This window comes from Lactuca virosa, chromosome 1 (assembly GCF_052849685.1).
Source record: "Lactuca virosa cultivar CGN04683 chromosome 1, Lactuca_virosa_CGN04683_v6, whole genome shotgun sequence".
Lineage (NCBI taxonomy): Eukaryota > Viridiplantae > Streptophyta > Magnoliopsida > Asterales > Asteraceae > Lactuca > Lactuca virosa.
Genome location: NC_136426.1, coordinates 235,585,002 through 235,599,300, shown reverse-complemented (window position 1 = coordinate 235,599,300; position 14,299 = coordinate 235,585,002). Strand labels below are relative to the sequence as shown.

Sequence of the window (14,299 nt, the reverse complement as noted above, 5' to 3'; positions counted from 1 at the left end):
ATAGGGTGTCCTTCTCCTCTGTAGGTATATTGAATTCCCGAGCTGTCTTACTTCTGATTCTGACACTGATCCACATTATTTCGTAATGAAGATTTTGAATCTCGGAAGTTCATGCGAATCTCTCCTTGGTGTCCTTAATAGGGTAAGGGCACTAAATGATTTCTATAGTTTATTTACTTCTCATATGTTTCTTTCTTGGAATTCTCCTAATGAAATTCTGTTGGATCCTCCTTGACTCTTCTATTGATTGCTGGAGTAACTACATTTATCTAAGGGGTTTACACGAGAATGGGAATGTCTAAAGAATCTATGAGAAAATTTAAATTTTTACGAAGGTGATTCTTTCTGGTCCTTCTATAATCACATGGTGCGTACCGATTATATATAATCCAGATCAAATAGACCTTTGAATAAGTAATCCTACTCTAAAACCACATCCAAACAAGGAAAAGGAAGTAGAGTGAAAATCACATATTCTAAGTCTATAAAATCTCGGCTATATATAACCTTAACGTATCCACTTAGTAATTATAGACTTATCAGAAAAGATCTTTTTAACATTTCCCCAAAGGTATGTAAAATACCTCCATGTTATTTTAGTTATGAGTTTGATTCTTAGACTTCTAGATATAAGAACTTGACAAGTTTTCAGTTTTCTTGTTATAGCATCCTAAAATACTCCCATAGTATTTTACTCTTTATGTTTGGTTCTAGAATTCTTCTGGTACTTAGGTAAGTTTTAGACCTGTTGCAACACTACAATCACTCCCCAAACACATGTTGGTCATATCTCAAATGAATATAGTTGATCAGGCTATATTGATCCCAGATATGATTACGTCACTGTCTAGGTTTAACTGCAATGTCCAACATCCAAATACTTTTGTTTTGTACTTCTTGTGATACTCATTCTAGTATATATATTCTGCATGTATTTATACTTTTATAAAATATTGTTATATTTTTAAAGTATAACTCTTGGTCAGAGTGTTTTTATCCCAATGGGTTTATAGTTGTATATCTTTTATGACTGATATACTGAGCTCACTATAAACACTGCTCTGATACCAATCTGTCACACCCCCAAACCAGAACGGCAGAAACGTTCGGGGGTGGAGGACTTCAGGTAAGTATCACAACACATGCAATATAGTAATCAAAGTACAAACAACCATTGCATTAATAAGTATAAGTTTTACATAAGTGTTTAAATATTACATATTCAAACACCAAAGTAGGTATAGTAGAAGACAAGAGTTGCGGTACGGTACTAGGTAGTCTTCTCAAAAGCTTCGGGAGTGTACCTGTATACTGGATTCCATAGAATACAAGTTATTTGGAAAGAGTAGACCAGCATTTAAGCTGGTGAGTTCATAAGTATTTTAGTTCTGTTAAGTATATCCTCAGTTCTTTGGATAAGTTTACTGGTTCCTCCAGAAAATCCTATATTTCCTGAGGTGATAGATTGATAACCTCAATAGTTTCCCTCTGTAATTACTTAGTTTATACTAATTATATATAACCTAATATCGAATGGACAGTTAAATGGGTGTATCTGCCCTAAGCCCACAACCAAACAAGGAACAGGAAGTAAGGCGGAAGTCACACATTTCACTGTCAATCGGATATTACTTATGTATAACTCTGATGTAAAAACTAAGGAATTATAGAATTAACCACTAAAGGTCCTTTAAGTTATACTAGTTTACAGAAAGTGAATGACTAATTTCCCATTTGTAAAAGTGGTTTAATCCCATAAACCGTTTCATTTGTAAAAGTGGTTTAATCCCATAAACCGTTTCCTTTGTAAAAGTGGTTTAATCCCATAAACCGTTTCCTTTGTAAAAGTAGTTTAATTCCATAAACCGTTTCATTTGTAAAAGTGGTTTAATCCCATAAACCGTTTCCTTTGTAAAAGTAGTTTAATTCCATAAACCGTTTCATTTGTAAAAGTGGTTTAATCCCATAAACCGTTTCATTTGTAAAAGTATTCTTAGTTATATCCGTTCTACAGTAAAAACATTAGTATTAATCCTGGAAAATATTATATTATCCATAATACTGCCATGTGGTTTTAAATGTTCCAAAACCAGATGTACAAGTATATTTACCATACTTGATTTCATGATATGTAGCTTTTACTGTAAGTAAAAACTAACAGAAAGTATATTTGGTCAGGATGTAATTATCTTTTCTTACTGTTTTAAGAGAAGTATATTACTTGGTAATTTACTCGTTGTTTTATCCATGTGAGTTCTATTAACCATACTAATATGACTGATATGCCTGCTGCGACGTTCTTCAGGTGTCGGAAATGATATGATATTTGACACCCTAGGCCTGCCGGCCAAACCGTAGCGAACAGTAAAGGTGCAGGATTGTCAGTCCCATATAAACCTATACACAAATTCACGCTCTCCTTACAAGAGATTCTGGTTAATAAGACAGGACTTAAGGTCGTACTTAGATAAGTACACCATGAATAGTCTCACAAATTTATTGTTTCAACGAGATTTACGATATATTATTACCCCGTGATTGCTAACCCTGGTACTTTGTATCGTACCTTTGTTAATGCAAACCCGGTTTGATGTATTATTACCCCGTGATTGCTAACCCTGGTACTCTGTATAGTACCTTTGTTAATGCAAACCCGGTATGATGTATTATTACCCCGTGATTGCTAGCTTTGGTACTCTGTATAGTACCTTTGTTAATGCAAACCCGGTATGATGTATTATTACTTCTTTAATATGTTGTTCATATATTAAAGGTATTATACATATCCTGGTATAGTTAAATGAATTGTTGGTAATTTCCTTGGAAAGTATACAATCGTGAATCATACTTGTATATTTAGTTTAGAATCATAAATTATACCTATTATAATTTATATGTTCTATCTGATTAGCATGATTTCTCATGGATGAACACCTTTGCTCAGCATGATACAAAGGTAATGATACCGAATGAAGTAACCTTATATATATATATATATATATATATATATATATATATATATATATATATATATATATATATATATATATATATATATATAGATATATATATATATATAGATATATATATAATTAAGAAGGAAATGACCTTCGGACAAATAACACAACCTTAATTCCACATCTAAACAAGGAAAAGGAAATAAGATAATTCATTAGTCCTAAGCCCTTCAAATCTTATTTATATATTTATACATATATAAATATGATTTTGGCATTTATAATTTGAAATAGTTTATAAAACCCTTTTCAAAGAATTTTAACGGAGTTTATATGACTTTAAAGATTTAACATGGCTTTAAGTCATTTTGGAAGTATTTGGTAATCCTTAAAAGCATAAGGAAAGCCTTTGTGTGATTATCATCACATACACTTATTAACACAATTTAATATTGTGTTAAACTTGTATCCCCCCCCCTAAAAAGCATTTAAAAACCGTTAAAAAGGTAAATTATAGGGGTATGAACTCACTTTGATAAGCGGTGATTTGGGCAGCGTTTCGTTTCCCGGAAAGGAGTTTATTTGACGAGAAACCGGCTCAAATCGGGCAGAGTTTCGACTGGAGAGAGGTTAACTTCTCGAGAATTCTGGGGCTCCGGGGCTTGCTTCGGGTTTTAGACACGATACCGGGGCCTTGGGGGGTCGTGAGAAAGTTTAGGGGGTGAAAAGGTGAAAAATGGTGAAATTTGGGGTGAAAAACCTCTCAAATCCGAGAAGTCTCGCACCCTTTATATAGGGGTGCGAGGGTTCGGCCGAAGGGTGAGTCACCAGACGGCTGGCGAGGGCGAGGAAGGAGTCAGCAGCCACGCGTCGTCATCTGCGAAGGCCACAAGGCCGAAGTCTAAGGCGGTTTGCGAAGCTCGGATCCGGTGCGAGGCGCGTGTTGGTTTCTGAGTGGACCGAACTTCGGTCCAATGGGGAGGTGCCATGACGACTTCGGACCAATCAGCAGGTGACACGCGAGCCTGCGGTCTAATCAGAAGACGCCACGTAGCAGACCCGTGGAAGCCTCGCATGCGAGGGTGACGTGGCCGAAGATGGTCCATGCGAAAATTCCCGGTTTTCAACATTTCTTGTTTTTCGTGCCAAAAACTTGCGAAAAACATAACTGTCGCATACGAGCTCCGTTTTCGACGTTCTTTATATGCACGCGTAGGTAAAATTATACTCTACGACTTTCGTTTAGACTTCGTCGGCTGACTTTGATTTTATTTTTAATATTATTATTTTTAACAGACCGGGACAGGAAATCCGTTAAAAAATCATAACTTCTTCATCCGACGTCCGTTTTCGTCTGTCTTTTTACCTTCGATTCTCATTTAAGTTGCATCGGCTAAATATCGATCGATTTATATTTCGAATTTTTAGCTGTCTACTGCTAAACCGAAACTTAGAAAAATCATAACTTCCTCATACGAAGTCAGATTTTTACGTTCTTTTTATGAACGTTCTCGGTTTAACATATTCTACAACTTTCATTTAGATTGTTATGGCTAAAAATCCTTTTATTGAAAATCCACTTTTTACACTGAACAGTGTTGTGCCGGTTTTGTTGCGGATTTTCTACCACTTTGTTCATCCCAATTACGATTATTGATCAATTCATTTTTGACCTAAATTTGACTGGTGTCACATTATCTCCCCGTTAGAGGGAATTTCGTCCCGAAATTAAGTGCAAAAGTGATACTCATGGACTAGGTCTAATCTTCCCTTTCCCAAGTGAATTCAGGTCCGCGGTTTGTAATCCAACGAACCTTCACTAACGGGATAAGACTTTGCTTGGTTCTTTTGATTTCCCTATCAATGGTTTTCATTTGGTTCCTCTACAAAGTGTAGACTTTTATTTAACTTGATTTCATCGAGTGAAATAACAAGTGTTTCATCGGATAGACACCTCTTTAGATTAGATATGTGAAAGGTAGGATGAATGTTATTAAGTTTTTGTGGTAAATTAAGTGTATAAGTACAAGACCGATTCTAGAAGAATCTCAAATGGTCCTATGTACCTTGAATTTTGTATTCAACGCTTTCTCAAGCGTATCTTGTCCTTCCGGGGTGAGACCTTCATATGACAAGGTCATCAATCCTGGAATTCCAAGGGTTTTCTTTTATCGAAGTTGTAGCTTCTCTGATTAACTCTGGAAGCTTTATGTCGCTTCCTGATTAGTATTTTCTTTTTGGTAGTTTCTCGGATGAATTCCAGATCAGCGAAGGTGCTGTGTGGAAATTGGACCTCTAGCTAGTTGCGTATTACCCAACATAGTCCAGTGCAGATAGGATCTGCACTCGCGACCACAGAAGGTTTCGAATGGAACAAATTTAAATGCTAGCGTGATAAAGGACTCGACTAATTGGTAAATGGGTATCCCATTCTTTACCATAGTCGATCACATAGGCTCATGACTACTCTAGTTCCCATAGATTTTTGAGCGACTGCCTGAACTAGGAGATGATTCTATTATCTCCGCGGAGATAACAGATATTGGAATACCGTGCACTCGCACGTTCTAGTTATCTTCTCTACTTGCCACATTTTCAGGTTTCAAGGCTTCTTGTTGAGCCTCCTTACTTTGGTGGACATATTTGAATGGGTTATCATAATCAATGATTGGCTCTATGACCTGAGTACTCTTTCCGACTTAGGGTGTCAGCTACTATATTGACTTTGTCGGGATGATAACGAATTTCGAATTCGTAGTCATTTAGTAGCTCGACCCATTTTCGTGGTCTCACGTTGCATTCCTGCTGGTAGAATATATGATGAAGGCTTTTGCTCCGAAGTTCATGATCAGACTCATACTTGGCTCATCCACCATCACCTCGTGTATACAAGTCGTATATAATTTAGATTTCACAAAACGTTCGGATGGGTGACTCTTCCCCAGGTCCACAACCAAACAAGGAACAGGAGATAGGGCGAAATTACACATCCTTAATCTTGTTAAGTCTAAATTATATACAACTCTTGTGTATACACTTAGCAGCGATAGATTAACTTAATGAGTTCATAGTCTCTATTCTTGAACTTGACATGCTGTACAATGATTTTCCTATGAGATCTATTGGGGTACTTCGGTGGTTACTGACTTCTAAGACTACTTCGGTGCTTTTCGTTTCAAGTTTCCTGTCTACTGAGTAGGCTAAAAGGGTGTGGTACCCTTCGCATAGGTACTTTTGAAGTTTTGAAATGAGAGACAACCTAAGGGTTTGCGTTATGGATTTGAAGAATTTCATCTTACGACTGATTAAGGAAAAGTTCTCTTACAGCATAAGAATTTTCACATGGTAAGGGCCAGGCCAAACCATGTCGAATAAGGATGTTGGAATTTTCTCGACGAAATAGATATTAAGTCGTTCTGGGAGGAATGATTACTAGGATGATATCCTATGTACCTAAGTTTTCAGCGCTTCTGGTTTTATTATGTTATTATCGCTACGAACCCCTTTTTGATTCGAAATTGGCGGGTACTACCAATACGAGGGTTCTGATAATTTGAAATTATGAACTTTCATGAAACGATCCTTACTAGGTCTCTCTATAATCGCTTGTTGTATAAAAATCATGTATAATTAAGATTGGTAAGACCTTTGACTGAGCAACCCTGCCCTAAATCCACAACCAAACAAGGAACAGGAAATGAAGCGGGATTACTCACTCTAAGTTTACAAATCTTAATTATAAACGACCCTTATGTATACGTTAAGTCATCATAGCTTACCTGTTAGGGTTTCAAATTTTATATAATTGTTGTGATTTAATTTGAACGGAAGAGTAATCATAATTATAGATAGTTATCGGGGTTTGGAAGCGTACCAAAATATAGCAGGGTTCATTGATGCTTTCAAACTCCTCCTGCTCCCCCGTCGTTCTTCTCTGTTGGACAGTCCCTCTTGTAATGTCCTATTTCACCATAAATGTGACATATGGGAATGGTTCCAACATCGGTAGTTGAAGTGATGAACTCAACCAGAGTTCTACAGATGCGGGCGGTATGCCCCTTCAAGTTGCATCTATTGCAATGCAGCTCTCGGCAAACTCCATGATGATGGTAGTTGCACTTGCTGCAGTGTGGGAGATTTCCTAAGTATGGCGTGGTAGGTGCTGGAATAACAGGGCTGATGGGGGTATTGATTGCCCCAGTCTGTTGCCCTCTGTTAGGTTCTTGAGTTGAACAACTCCCTTTCTTGTTTTCGAACTTTCGTTTCAGGATATTAGGCTTAAGGTTCGAAGTGTCCTTACAAATAGGTACTCGTTGCTGTACTTGGCCATCACCACGATCGGGGTTGCCGATAGCATTACTACTAATATTTGCATTGTTAGCATTAAGGTGTGCCATGACAGCTGCTACAGCTGCTGTGACCGCAACTTGAAACATAGCCGCATCTATTTGAAGGATTGGTGTTTTGCTGGTGGGTTGGTTACGTTCCTTTGGAGGCATGATTCTGTTTCATGATAAGAAAATGAGCTCGTGAGCGACTATCGTTGTCTCTAAATGTATTCTAACCATTTGTATCTATGTATAAATCTTTCGTTTTGTTATATTGTTCTTAATGATTCGACCTGCATCCCTATGATGCAGTCCTGGTAAGGAACATAAATAAGTTTCTAGAATGGTTATCATCCGAACTAAGTTACCTTCGATTGGTGGATATCGTTTTTCCAATTTTCAAAAATATTCGAAAGCAATTCATAACAGTGTCTACATAAAATAGACTTATGAATTTGAGAAGTAATCACTATCAATTAAGATTTCGTGATCTGATTTATTGTTATTAGCCGTGACAGGAAAAGAGGATAAGCTCACAACCTAATGTGAGTAATGAAATTACTAACTCACTAGGTTGAATCGATTTACTAGTTATTACTTAGATGAAAAGGTGCTCAAACACTTCACATGAATCACACGTGGTTTTCTTTTATTCTCTGTCTAAAAAGCCTTTTATCGAAAATCCACTTTTTACACTGAACAGTGTTTTGCCGGTTTTGTCGCGGATTTTCGATTGGTCATAACTTCTTCGTTTTAACTCGGATTTCAGTGTTCTTTATATTTTTGGAAACCTTGTTACAATTTCTACCACTTTGTTCATCCCAATTACAATTATTGATCAATTTATTTTTGACCAAAATTTGACTGGTGTCACAGCCAGACCATCTCGAGACTTCAGAATTCAGATTTAGTAAATGTGATCATATTTCAAGCGATTAGTTTATTTTCAAGTTTTAGAACCCTGCGAGGGTTGGTTACGGTTGCCTTGGAAAGGCTAGGGTTATGCTCGGGATTGTAGTTCAAGTTGTTTGGAGTGGTAAGGAATGATTTCGAGGACGAAATCTAATTCAAGTGGGGGAGAGTTGTAACCCACTCTTTTGTGAGTGTACTGTAAGCCTTCCTTGGATAATTTCCGCATTTTGCTCACAATCATCGTCTGTTATCAGATCAGCCATCACAAATAAGTACAAAAACGGTATGTATAAAACTTTTTTTGTTTTAAAGAAACCCTGTTTTTAATACAAGGATTTCAAACTTGATATATATATATATATATATATATATATATATATATATATATATATATATATATATTACATGGGCGGAGCCACCTTAGGACCACGGTAGGCCCAGGCCCACCCTCAAAGTTTCAATTTTTTTTTTTTTTGCATTTAGAAATAAGAAATATTTTGGTGCCAGATACTTAAAGACCATTCCTATTCCTAGTTCACTTGGCAAGGAGTTATACCTCTTTCTCATACATTATCAGTTCTACCCTTTCCTTTCATATTGCTTGTTATTTTTCAAATAATTCATTTTTAAAGTTACACTTTGGCCCTTCATATTTAGAAGTTAAATATTTTAGTAAGTTAGTTTTCAAATTTTACATATTTCACACCTCAAATTTTATACATTTGCGTAATTCTATTTTTATCTAATTTAATTTAGTTTTTAGTTTTTCTTTTTTAAATTTATTCTATATAAAAAAATTATATTCAGGGTTTCATTCACTTTTCGCATAGGGCCTTCAAAATCAACGGACCGGTCTTATATATATATATATATATATATATATATATATATATATATATATATATATATATATATATATATATATATATGCTTAGGTTATTTTGTTTTTACTAACTATTGTGTGCTAGAATGCACAGATCTGGGCCAACGGATGAAATTAACCGATGGACATGATTTGAGAGTGTATGATATTACAACGTGATAGCATGTACCATATAATCACACAAATTTTAGCAAAAGGGTATTTTGGACATTTAACTACATTTATAAAAGGAAAATTTTGGATTTTTAGGGATAATTAATTCTCCTAATTTTAAAAATCTGAATTTTTTTAATTAATTTAATTTTAATTCTAACGTAATTTGTAAAATAAACGATTTTATTCTGTCAGAATATTTTTTTGTTAGAATGATGTTCTTTCATAATTTTATTCTATTAGAATATTATTGAAGAATAACAAAATTTTTGAATCCGAGGTTGAAAAATAACAAAATTCTAATATATTCTTTTACATCCGAACTTACATACAAATTCATAGATATTCTTATAGACTAAAAGTCTTATACATTTTAATATAGTTATAAATATTCTAAAAGAATATTAACAAAAATGAATAACATTCTTAAAAAATAACAACATTCTGCTAGAATTCTCTCGTTCTCCATGTTTTCTTCATTTTCCACATCAATGGCAGCCCCTTCAAAACCTAAATCCAAAAAAAACATAATATACTTTAAAATAGTATAACTTTCAGTATATTCTAACAGAATAAAACTATAATTCTAACAGAATGTGTTAGACATTAAAGACTTTTAATTTATTCTAACAAAATGTACTCGAGTCACTTGATCAAGTATTCCCCGAGTCACCTGATCCAAATTATCGACTTAATCTAATTACGATGACTACATTGTAGCTAACACAGAGGACAGTACTTTGGAAAAAGGTCAGCTTATTACAAGCTAGAATCTGGTAAATATGACAGTTCAAAGATCACAAATTTTTCTGAACAAAGAGTGCTAAAAATACAGTTGTAACATTGCATGTTCGAAGGACTATAACTCAACCAATATTAATCAAATTAAAATGACTTCTAAACCTAACTTGTAGCTAACACAAATGAGTATATGCAGAAACAAATTTCAGATCATTCCAAGCTAGTATGAGAGAGATATGATAGTTCAAATATTACAAAAAAATTGGCTGAAATATTTGATTCAAGCATTTTAACAAACATTTGGCGGGCAAAATCAGATGCACAAATCTTTATACTCCATTTGATGAAACATACAACATATGTAATTAATAAATACATGAATGTGACTAAATTTACAATAAAAGAGTGTATACCTTCAAATACTAACAAGTAATTTGTATTATCAAGAGTATGAAATTACTTCAAAGAAATCAAATTAAATCATCATGTTTATGGAATAACTAATCATAAGCAAAGTCAAAATAGAGAAAATAAAGACCCCATTTGACTAACACCAGACCAAATTAACAGGTGAAGTAGAAAAGAAACATTACAGTTTCAAAAAGCTAAAAACTGAGAACAATACCATGAGGTTTACCCAGGTCGTCCAACACTTCCAGGTTATAACCTAAACATCATCATCCCCAGTGGTGAAACAACTTGATGTGATCATCTGATAAATTAAACACACATGTGTTAGCATAGACAAAAACACTAGAATTGTCAATTGAGAGTATAAATCAGCCTCTTCCTTTTGGCACTTATCACAAAAGTTGACATTTTCACAAACACCTTACATGCAATAAAATTAAAATAAAACTAACATATGTTTGATTTTCCATTAATAATTCTACAATAAAATTAAAATAAAACTAACATATGTTTCTGCAAGTTTTTTTCATACACGTAATGAACATATGTTTGATTTCCCTTTGATTTCACGTAATGAACATAAGTTTTTTAATACACGTAATGAACATATGTTTCTGCAAGTTTTTTAATACATGTAATGAACGTAATGAACGTAATGAACATAAAACTAACATATGGAAATGGAAGGGGGGCGAGAGATGAGATAGGGTTGAGGAGACTAAACAGATAATAGAGTGCATACCTGGAAGCCGACTATCTCCAAATTGAAGCTTGGAAGCAGATAAGTACTCGTATGCCATCCTCTTTCAAAAAAAAATGCTTCGATGGAGGATGGGGGAACAGGGTATACAGATGAATGAAAAACAAAAAAGCCCTAATTTTTAGCTTCAATTTGCAGGGAGTTCGACAGCCTCTTGTCCACTATGAATTGATGGAGCACCTTCTTCTCAACGAGGGTGAGCAGAAACATAAACGGGTGGTGAAGGACAGTTGGTGAAGATGATAGTTGAGGAGGTGGCTATCTCGTGGTTGTACATTTCGGCTATGGTGGGTGAAGAAGATAATCGTATTGGAGTTTGATGAATACTCTGATATAGAATTAGGGTTATGAAGATGAAGGAACCATGATTTAATGGATCAAATACGTGATATTCTATTATTTCCTTAATTATAGGATTCCAAATAAATTATTTCCTTAATTAAAAGTACAAACAGTCTAAAATACCCATTAATGATTTATTTAATTATTTATTATGTCTTGAATTCTCATTGGTGCATTTAGGCACACAATAATTGCTAGAAACATTTGAATCTAACTCTCTCTCTCTCTCTCTCTCTCTCTCTCTCTCTATATATATATATATATATATATATATATATATATATATATATATATATATATATATATATATATATATATATATATATATTATAAGGAACACCCTAAAATTTTTTTTGCCTCCGCCCCTATATATATATATATATATATATATATATATATATATATATATATATATATATATATATATATATATATATATATATATATATATATATATATTAAATTACCTGTACATGGAACATGAGAATCAGAAGCAGACAAGCCACAAGTGAAGCAACCCCTAATTGTTGGTAAAGAAGAATCATGGAAAGAACAATTCTGAATGGAGCTGACCATAACCCATGAAGTTGATTGCATACTTGCTGTAAATAGGAATAAGTTGCTACTTTTTGTTTTTGGTAACATCAAGAAACAAATACATACATACATACATACACACACCTGGAGTGCATTGGCATCTGTGGTTATCATATTTGTAATTTTCCCAGATGGGAAATCCTTTCGTGCTTCATAGGTCAGCCTTAAGGATTTTTGAAACACAGCAGCCACCTGTAACAATATACACTAATCAGTTTCTAGCGAATATTGTATATCATTTACACCCACAACTGCAAGGTAAGAATCCTTTAGTTATGTCTGGAACATATCAATATTATATCATATGCAAGAATAATGTATAGTTTTAAATCTAGCGAATTTTTATTTACAAAAATGGAAATTTAAACATAATAAATATCATCAAAACCCAAATAAAATTATAATTCTATCTACTTTTAGAAGACAAAACTGTAATGTACTTAAAATCATGAAATACTTGGAAAAAGGCATTATAGATACGAATGATAAATATTACAATTTTTCATTCTATTCCATTCCATGACAGAATGAGAAAACATACCCCCTCCCCTGAACAAGGAATGAAAATTAACAAATTCAATTGGAAGGATTCATGTTCCTTCAAGAATGGTTGATTCCATTTCATGAGACAAAACAAACAGCTTATGTCATTCCAATGAAACAAACGGAACCACTCATTCCCATCCTGACTGCATAATACCAAACACTACCTGATGACAGCATAATAACAACATGTAAAGATAATATTAATATTAAAATAAATAACTTACCAAAATTGACCTTATACGAAACCCGGTCCTTGCAACATTCTGAAAGTATTGAGCTTCACAGAGAGCTCCTAATGACTCGGTGTAATGAAAGAATAGTTGACTACCTTTTTTTCCTATATACTTTTTCTCGCAAAATATGAAGTTATAAATAAGCATATGAAAGACAAACAAATTACTACATACTACACCAACAAAAATTGAGAAGGCATAGATGTAGCCTATCCATGAACGATCACCTCGTTGCAAAGACTGCAATGCAAAAAGATGGATGATATCAATATGGTCACCCTTAACATTTAACAAGAACATAAAGTTTCAGTTCTAAATGTTTGTTTTGTAAACTGATATGATGATTGTTTATTTTACCTAATATTTATATACGAAAAATAAACAAAATGGGACTTGCCTGTAGAAGATAGTTTAATATAACTGGTCCCACAAATTGGGAAAGATCATTGCCAACCTACAAATGACATGATGTGGATCTTGAGTTAGTTGAATGTAGCAAGTGAAGTAATTCAAAAGTTCAGGGTCATTACTTTGAAAAGGCCACCAAACCAGAACCTGCAGAGGACAACCAACAGCCAATAGTTAAATAAAACCAAGTTTGGTATTGGTGGAACTCATATGTCAATGGGACAAACAGACTTTGTCCCACACAAAAAGGCTTAAAATAATGTGAGACTCACTCTCGTCTTTGCAAAAGACATGAATAGCATCGAAAATAGAAGTAAAAATAGTCACCTCCTCCAACACAGTTATTCACACAGCATAAGAGGAATGGTTTTGACTTGTGAGACTCATCAGCCCAATATTTTTGGAACTTCATACTCAGTGTCTCTGTCTGATCCCACATATCTAATATCCAAACATCTTTTCTGTTATAGGCTTTCGGTAGCCCTGCTCCATAAGGGGAGTCATCCATCCAAAATATATTCCTGCCAAAACCATGATCCACCGTATTATCAACAAATAATATATATTCCTACCATGATACACATACACGGCTGTTATTTCTTTTTTACGTCAAGATTATCGACTAATTAGTAGTTATTTAATTTATTTATTTATTCAATTAGTTAGTAGCTATCTTTATTTAAAATTAGGATATCTATTAGTATCTTTTATTTTACCTTGTGCCTCCATATGTGCGTGTTTATCTTAGTGAGTGGGTGTGTGTTTATTTTGAAACTTTAGCATTATAAATTGTAACAAAAAAATAGAATAAAGGAAAGAAACTCAAAACCACCACCGTGAGGAGGTGGCTGTCGCCTCCTGTCGCCACCGGCCGCCGTGTTGGGTGGCGGTGTGCCTCGTTTGTATTGTGACTCGTTTGGGATGTTTGGACAAAGGGACTAAAACCCTAATGGGCCCAATGAAACCCTAATGGGCCCAATGAAGCCCTAATTGACCTAAAAGCCCAAACATGTGACTAATGAGCCTAG

General features: G+C 34.3%; 1 pseudogene; it reads right to left on the bottom strand.

Annotated features, from left to right (window-relative positions):
* The window catches only part of LOC145128221 (ABC transporter C family member 12-like), a 32,112-nt pseudogene extending 18,112 nt beyond the window's left edge, over positions 1-14,000 (bottom strand).
* Positions 14,001-14,299: the final 299 nt, after the last annotated feature.